This window comes from Carcharhinus amblyrhynchos, chromosome 19, assembly GCF_965287045.1.
Source record: "Carcharhinus amblyrhynchos chromosome 19, sCarAmb.v2.hapA, whole genome shotgun sequence".
In the NCBI taxonomy this organism is placed as follows: domain Eukaryota; kingdom Metazoa; phylum Chordata; class Chondrichthyes; order Carcharhiniformes; family Carcharhinidae; genus Carcharhinus; species Carcharhinus amblyrhynchos.
In genome coordinates this window covers 20,861,857-20,870,391 of record NC_137342.1, presented here as the reverse complement: position 1 = coordinate 20,870,391, position 8,535 = coordinate 20,861,857, and positions in this window count along the sequence as shown.

Here is an 8,535-nt window from a genome sequence, read left to right as displayed (position 1 = left end):
CTCTGTACCTGGGTGATGAACACAAAAAATCTATGACAATTACAAAGCAATTCAATGAGAATACTAAATATATAAATTACGGTTTATCTAACCTCAAATTTGGAGTGACAATTGAAATTTGTGCATCTGTTTTCCATTGTTGGCAAGTTTTAGCATTAGGGTTTCTGTACAATCGTGTGATGGAGGGAGTGCAGTGAAGGTTTACCAAGCTGATTCCTGGGATTTCGGGACTGTCATATTATAAGAGACTAAGTCAGTTAGGATTGTATTCACTGGAGCTTAGAAGAGTGAGAGAGAGGATATCATAGAAACTTATAAAATTCTGACAGGGTTAGACAGGGTAGATTCAGAAAGAATGTTCCCAGTGGTGCAGGAATTCAGAACTAGGGGTCATAGTCCGAGAATAAGGGATAAACCCTTTAGGATTGAGATGAGGAGAAATTTCTTCACCCAAAGAGTGATGAATGTGTGGAATTTATTACCATGGAAAGTAGTTAGGCCAAAATGTTGTGTGAACTGAAGAAATTAGATATATCTCTTGGGGCTAAAGGGATCAAGGAATATTGTGGGAAGGCAGGATCAGGGTATTGAATTTGATAAACAGCTATAATCAAAATGAATGGCGGAACAGGTTCAAAGGACTGAATGGCCGACTCCTGCTTCTATTTTCTATGCACGTTTCTGTGTACATGCAGGCACTGACAAGTATTGGCAAGAAACACAATGGACTGGGGAATGGGCAATATAATTTCAATGTTTTCAGGTGTAAGTTAACACAGATGAGGCTGCAACAGAATACAGAAAGGCATTAATAAATTTGCAAGTAGTTGACAAATGAATTTCAATATAGATAAATGTGAGATTTAAAAAAAAAGTGAGGAATAAATAAGCCTCATGCTCCCTAGAAATGAGTTCCCATGGTTTTTTTTAATCATAGTGTCGCTGGCAATACCAGCATTTATTGCCCATCCCTAATTGCCAAGCAGAGGACATTTAATAGTCAACCAGACTGTTGTGGATTGGAGTCACATATAGGCCAGACCAGGTAATGATGGCAGATTTCCTTACCTAAAGGACATTCGTGAATTAGATGGATCTTCACAACAATTGGCAATGGATACACGGTCACCCTTAGAATTTAATTCCAGATTTTTATTGAATACAAATTTCACCATCTGTCATGGTGGGTTTCAAACCTGGGTATTCAGAGTGTTAGTTTGGATCTCTAGATTATTAGTCCAGTGACAATATCACTGCCTCTCCAAATGTATGATAGAGCAACAAAGGGATTGGGAGATATAGATACATGAATCACTAAAATGGTGATGGGTTGATATCCAGGCAAATACAGTTGAAAATTTTTAAAAATCATCGTTACAGAATTTTACAGCACAAAAAAAACCTTTCGGCCCATCGGGTCTGCACCAGCCATGAAGCACCTACCGATTCTAATCCGATTTCCCAGCACTTGTTCTGTAACCTTGTATGCTATGGCGTTTGTGGTGCTCATCTAAATGCTTCGAAAGTGTTGTGATGGCTTCCACCTTTACCATCTTTTCAGGCAGTGAATTCCAGATTCCCACCACACTCTGGGTGAAAATGATTTTCCTCAAATCCCCTCTAAATCTCCTGCTCCTTACCTTAAATAGTTGCCCCCTGGCTATTGATCCCTCTATTAAGAGGAAAAGTTCTTTCCTATCTATCCTATCCATCTCCCTCATAATTTTGTACACCTCAATCAGATCCCCCTTCAGCCTCCTCTGCTCTTGGCTGAAATGCTCCAACCCAGGCAACATCCTTGTGGATCTTCTCTGCACTCTTTCTAGTGACCGATCTGAACTGTACATTGCACTCTAGCTGTGGTCTAATGAGCCTTGGTTAGGTCTTACACCTATAAAAAAGAATATGGAGATACTGGAGAAGGTGAAAAAAGATTTACTGAAATGATAAAAGACATGAAAAGTTATCAGGAAAAGTCAAACAGGTTGAGGCAGTCCTGTCTAAAAAAGATTGATGGGAACATGATAGAGGTCTTATCAAAAGGTTTGATTGGGTAGACATAGAAATGTTTACAGTTATGGGGAGACCAGTGCCAGGGTAGACCAGGGCCATAGAAATGCCACTAATACAACTTAAATCAAATTCTTAACTTCCATTCTTGAAATGTAGAGGATTAAAAAGGGTGGTTCACGACCTTTACTGTGGTGTAAACAATCTTCTTGTCCCACCCTTAACCTGTAGCAATGCAAAATTTCATCTCAAAAGCCAGAAAACAAGTTTGCTAGATAGCCACATTGCTGACAATTGAAAGATCATTGAAGCCATAAAGCTACAGGGCAAATTAATATTTCCAATTAGCGTCAAATTTGAAAATAATCACAACCGTTATGCAGAGCGCATGAAGGATACTGAGCTATCAATATCCTCTCATGTTAATTTTACACTTGATATTATCTCACTTTTTAAGATGGTACAGCAACAGAAAGTAACAAGGGGCAAGTGCAACTTGAGCATCAAGGCGGTTTCATAGAATTGACATTTGGGACTGCTGCAAACGCCAAAGTCTCTGACGCATTCTAAGTGACACCGCTCATGGCAGCTAATGCGTAAAATCTTCACTAGCTACAGATGGATGACACATCATCTAAAATTTAGTCATGATCTTGTCTTGACAGTTTATGCCCGCACTCGATTTAGGTGTCAATACACCCCACGCCTGGGCTGCTGTATTTCATTGCAAGCAAAGAGGTGACTGTGATGCAGGGTATGATTTTGTTTTAGATAAGGAGATTTAACAATTTGGTGATCAATAATGATATGCTGAGTGACGCTGACCAAGGTGGAAACACATTGAGGGATTCTAGAAAATGAACTGCAGGATAATAAATGCTCATTTACCACATTCATTTAAGGATCATAAAATCTGTCTGGACTCCCACTTCCAACCACTATCCAGTGACCCTTACGAGAAGTACATATCTATGGAGCACAGGAGCAGGTTGGGGCTGCCTGGCTACGAACACCATCAGGCCCCAGATTAAAATAATGATCACTTAGACACCACAAAGGAGTTAATACATTCAGATGAGAGGGAAGGGGAAATGAAGGATAGAAGGTGTGAGCAAGGAGAAGGTGAGTTAAATTAAAGCTCCAGAAAATGCATTAAAAGGTAATGAAACAATATAATTCAATATTAGCCATAGTATACACACAGAGAAATGGATTCTCCCCCCAACCCCAGGATCCTTAAATTGAATATTGAAGGCTACAGCTTTAAAAAGTAAAGCTTCAGCTGAGATACAAAAGCTTCTCTCTGAATGTAAATAGCTAAAGAGATTGCGTCATTGTCCTAAAACGCTCAAACCTAAAGGATATTTTAAGGTTTTGTAGCTGCAACATTAATTACCAAGAATCATAAGGCTTCCTGCGGTAAGCTGAACAGATGTATCTTACACTGCAAGCAGTTACTTGCTGTTACAGTTGTTAACTGCTGGCAATGCCTTTGATGAATTAGAAAGAGTTGTTAGCAGTTCGATCACAGTCATTATATCCATGTTATATTTTGGTAAATTATGTGTCTCAGGAAGATTCGTGACAAGAATTGGAGCACTTTTCCCAGCGTGAGCCTCGACCACTCTGTCTGGCAGACTATTCAGCTGTGGAAAATATCACACTCAAGGCCATCCCAGGTCTTAACCAATCAACTTGTGCCTATAACCATCCCACAATAGTTCACAGGACGCCTTGCTGATGCCCACCTTTCAGTGGTGGTCCCTGGGAAGCCATCAGGAGTAAGAACTAACTTGAGAATAGCAGGATCATCAAATGCCTACAGTGCAGGAGAAGTCATTAAACCTGCACCAACAACAAACCTACCCAAGCCAGAGCCCCGTAACCTCACGTTTACCCTGTTAATCCCCCGACACTATAGCAGAATTTTCCAGTCCTGCTTGCTATGATTCCTGTGGAAAATCTGGCGGAACATGCAAAGGTCTGTTGACCTCGGGTGTGAACTTCCAGACTTGGGGCAAGCGTGGCCAGAATATCATGCCTTAAGGGGCCATTTAGCATGGCCAATCCACCTAACCCGCACATCTTTGGAATGTAGTAGGAAACCAGAGAACCCAACAGAGGAAACCCACACAAACATGGGGAGAATGTGCAAATTCCACACAAACAGTGACCCAATGCTGGAATTGAACCCAGGTCCTTGTGGCGCGGTGAGGCAGCAGTGCTAACCAGCTTGCCACCCCGATTTGGGACTGAACAATACACTGAGAGCAGCAGTGCAAGGCACATGCGCCAACAGATTGTTCGCTGCAAAGGCATTGGGTCTGGTTCTCCTGCCATCATCATGCTAGTTTGTGATAATACCGTTTGGGCTTGAAAATCAGGAGCCTGCCCATTACGAGGGAAGATGAAGATAAAATGCTAGTTGCGCCCATTAAAAAGGCAATCAACTGCTGTAATACAGAGAGAAATAAAACGCTTTCAGTGTGAGATTTACACCAGCTGTGCTTCCTGCTTTTTCATTGGGCTGGCTGTAATGGTGAGTTGCCTAAGGGCAGAGTTAAATCTTAGCTGTTCAGCGTGCTTTGGCCACTGGAAGTGCTTCATGCAAGAAGCAGATGTGTAGAAATTCTGATAGATGAACCTGAGACCTCATGCAGAGGGGGACCATTTCTGCCTCGCACTGCTAAAGAGGCTAGGCCTTCAAATGCCAGGCCTCGGGGTCATGACCAGAAGTTCCAAAATGGGATAGTACATCCCCCTCATTGGGCAGGATATGCTCAGATTGCAGCCCGGAACCCACCCAACACTCTTAATTAGCTCAGTTGGCACATCATTTGGCACCTTTAGGTGGTGGACACTGAAGTCTGAATGTTGGCCGCTTCCTGGTCACATGCTGCACCGGTTTGACTTATTCAGCCCTCGCTCGTGTTGCATAGATTTAAAAAAATAAGTACATAATCCGTATCATTTTTGTGAAAATGGCAGTGTTTGTACATACATATTCAATCCAATTACATGGCACTATTTGGCAAGCCGAGTGTGCCATTATGGATGCAATATGCATCCACTTAGATAGTTGTGAATACTAATTTAGCTCAGAAAACCCAGGATTAAGGTTGTTTAGATTTGCTGTACAGTGTGCAGGCTTAAGCAAGAACTGTAAATTATGCTCTTACGGAACACGATTGAAATTAATTGCTGCAATTTGTTACATTTTGTTTAAAATCAGTTTGTAATTTATAATGTTCTGTGATCATGCATCTGCAAACAGATATATCAAGGAGCAAGATCCAGATGGAAATTTTTCAGTGACATTACAAACGATGCAGGATTACAGGTTTGCAAGATGCAAATACAAGAAGAATTGAGTTTATGCTGCAATAAAAATACAGCTGAATAATACTGGACTTTGTTAAAATATTGTCCTGATTCTGCATGATGTGACATCCACGTGAAGCAATGGTCCTTAAATGTTAAATTTCTGCTGATTGCTGGCCCTATTTTTGAAACAGTTTGTTATTCTGGTCTTCAATAACGAGAACCACAAACAAACCTGAGTCCACCAATAACAAGGTAAATTTTATTTCATTTATTAGTGTCACAAGTAAGCTTATATTAACACAGCAATGAAGCAATTGTGAAAATCCCCGAGTCAGCATACCCCGGCACCTGATCGGGTACACTGAGGGGGAAGTTAGCATGGTCAATGCACCTACCTTAGGGTGGCACGGTGGCACAATGGTTAGCACTGTTGCCTCACATTGCCAGGGACCCGGGTTCAATTCCAGGCTTGAGCCACTGTCTGTGTGGAATTTGCACGTTCTCCCCATTTCTCCCTGGGTGCTCTAGTTTCCTCCCACAGTCCAAAGAAATGCAGATTAGGTGGATTGACCATGCTAAATTGCCCCTGGCTAGGATAAATGTATGTGGTTATGCAGATAGGGCCTCGGCGGGATTGTGGCCGGCACAGACTTGAAGGGCTGAATGGCCTCCTTCTGCACTTTATGATTCTATGATGCTTTTATCTACCCAGCGCATCTTTCAGACTGCAGGAGGAAACCTGCACACAGACAGGAGAGAGGTGGGTTTTAAGGACTATGAACCAAATATTATTATGGGTGGCATGGTGGCACAGTGGTTAGCACTGTTGCCTCACAGCTCCAGGGACCTGGATTCAATCCCAGCCTTGGTGATTGTGTGAAGTTTGCACATTCTCCCTGTGTCTGCGTGGGTTTCCTCTGGGGGGTCTAGCTGCCTCCCACAGTCCAAAGATGTGAGGATTAGATTGATTGGCCACACTAAGTGTCAGGGTAAATACGTGGGGTTACAAGGATAGGGCCTAACTGGATTGTTGTCAATGCAAGCTCGATAGGCCAAATGGCCTCCTTCTGCACTGCATGGATTCTACGATTCATTCCGTAATTCTATGAACAGGTTTGTGGCTGTATGTGCGTGTCTGTAAGTGAGACTGATTTGATTAAGTTTGGGGCACATCGCTGGAATGATGGAATGAAGAGGCCAATCGTGTATGCATCTAGCACCCTCTTGGATGTTGAACAGAAGCCTTCCCAAATCAAGAGAGAGCGGGGTTGGCAGTTGTCTTTGGAGTTAAAACATTCCATCAATATGTCTATGGTAGATGCTTCATCAAAGTAACTGATCATAGACCATTACTGGGACTTGAAGAAGACAAGTCAATACCACCCCTTATTGCCTCTGCTCAGATACAACGTTGAACCTTGTTACTGGCGCCTTGTGACTATCGCCGAAAGCACCGTCCCAGTACCCAGATAGCTAGCGCAACAGAGTCGTTTGCTGTTGCCCGTAAGCCTGCTTTGTTACCAGCTGTGTAAAAGGTTGTGATGACGCTCAATATTTTTGGACTCCTGCCGGTTCTGCAAATCAAATCAAAGCCTGGACGCAAAACGATCCAGTCCTATTGAAATTTGAACATGTGATATTTCATGGGGGGGTGATTTAGAGGCAAGCTTTCAACTGAAGTGAAACCCTATCTAATGAGAAAAGACGAGCTCAGTGTTGAGGATGGTATCACCTTCTGGGGTTCAGTTCCTGCGTGGTTGTTGCTTACCCAATGCGACGTCTAATACTTACGCACTTATCTCATGGCCACCCTGGGATTTCAAAATGAAAGTGCTAACTAGGCATTATGTATGGTGATCCAGTCTTCTTGCAGGCATTACCAATTCGGTCAGATAATATGAGTCGTGACCGGATAACCAAAAATGCTGCCCCCTCCCACGCCTCCCTGCATCCATGAGTGTGATCTGGTAAGCTTGGGGTGCAAGTTCATGGGGACTTCGCCAGGGTTCTTATGGGTTCCATATTCTTAAATATGGTCTCCAGAAGACTCCAAATGGCTGGAGATGCATCATATGGGCTCCACCATTTCCCATGCTACCATTGAGAAATTCCGACAAAGTTTCTGCATACGTGGGATACTGGAAATCCTGGTTAACTAGCACTGAGTTTCAGGCCTTCATGCTTTCCAAAGGAATTAAACTCATTAAGACAGCACCCTATCACCCGTCATTGAATGGGTTGGCTGAACAGGAAGTGAAGACTTTTAATCTTGGAACAGCATCCATAGAGATCAAACGGGCACAATTCTAATTCAACCATAGGATTACCCCTCACACAACAACAGGAAACACCCAAGTGGAATTGTTAATGAGACGAACGCTTTGGATAAGATTAAACCAATTGCTCACAAACCTGGGGAAAGTGGAGTCCCAACAAAAGAACCAGAAGAACTATGATTCTGCAAGGACAGAAAGAACTGGTGAACCAATCCACGTGAGGAGCTTCAGGGACAGTCTCAGGATCGTAACAGAGAAAATGAGGCCCATGTCTTATAAGGTCGAAGTGCAGAGCAAAGTTGAGAGTGAGCATCTGGACCATCTCAGGAATTGGGAGTCCCCGCCAAATCAAGCCTCATTACCAGCCATGGGAATGACCCCTGCCAGCATTACACCATGACTGGAAGTTGACACATTACTTGTCTCTCTGGCTGATGAGGACATGGATTCTGAAATAGAAGCGGAAGAGACCAGCACCCCATCTGAAGGAAGACCTCAGGAAGAACCAGCATCAGTGGTCCCTTTGGAAGTGAAGGTCTCCAATCCATTTTACATCCCTAGATCTGGTCCTGCCTCCAATCAACCCAAGGCTGATCATTAAGCAGCAGAAAAGGCCATCTGCTATGGGGGGGGGGGGGAATGTTATGATGACCAAGGTTGATCATCATTAGATCTCCCAGTGAGCCTCGGTGAGTATGAGCTCCCCTATTTAGCGAGTGGAGGCTTGTCCAATAGGGAATGAGTGATGGCGGGGGGGGGAGGCTGTTGCTTAAAATCAACTGGTTCCACTCAGGCTGGCAATTGAAGGACTCCATTGTTTGACCTGTGCCCTGTAGCTGCAGAAGCAGTACTTAATGCACGTTAAATAAAGGTTGTTGGGTGACAGAAGAATGGTCTCGATGAGATTCTGATACAGGATTTTGAA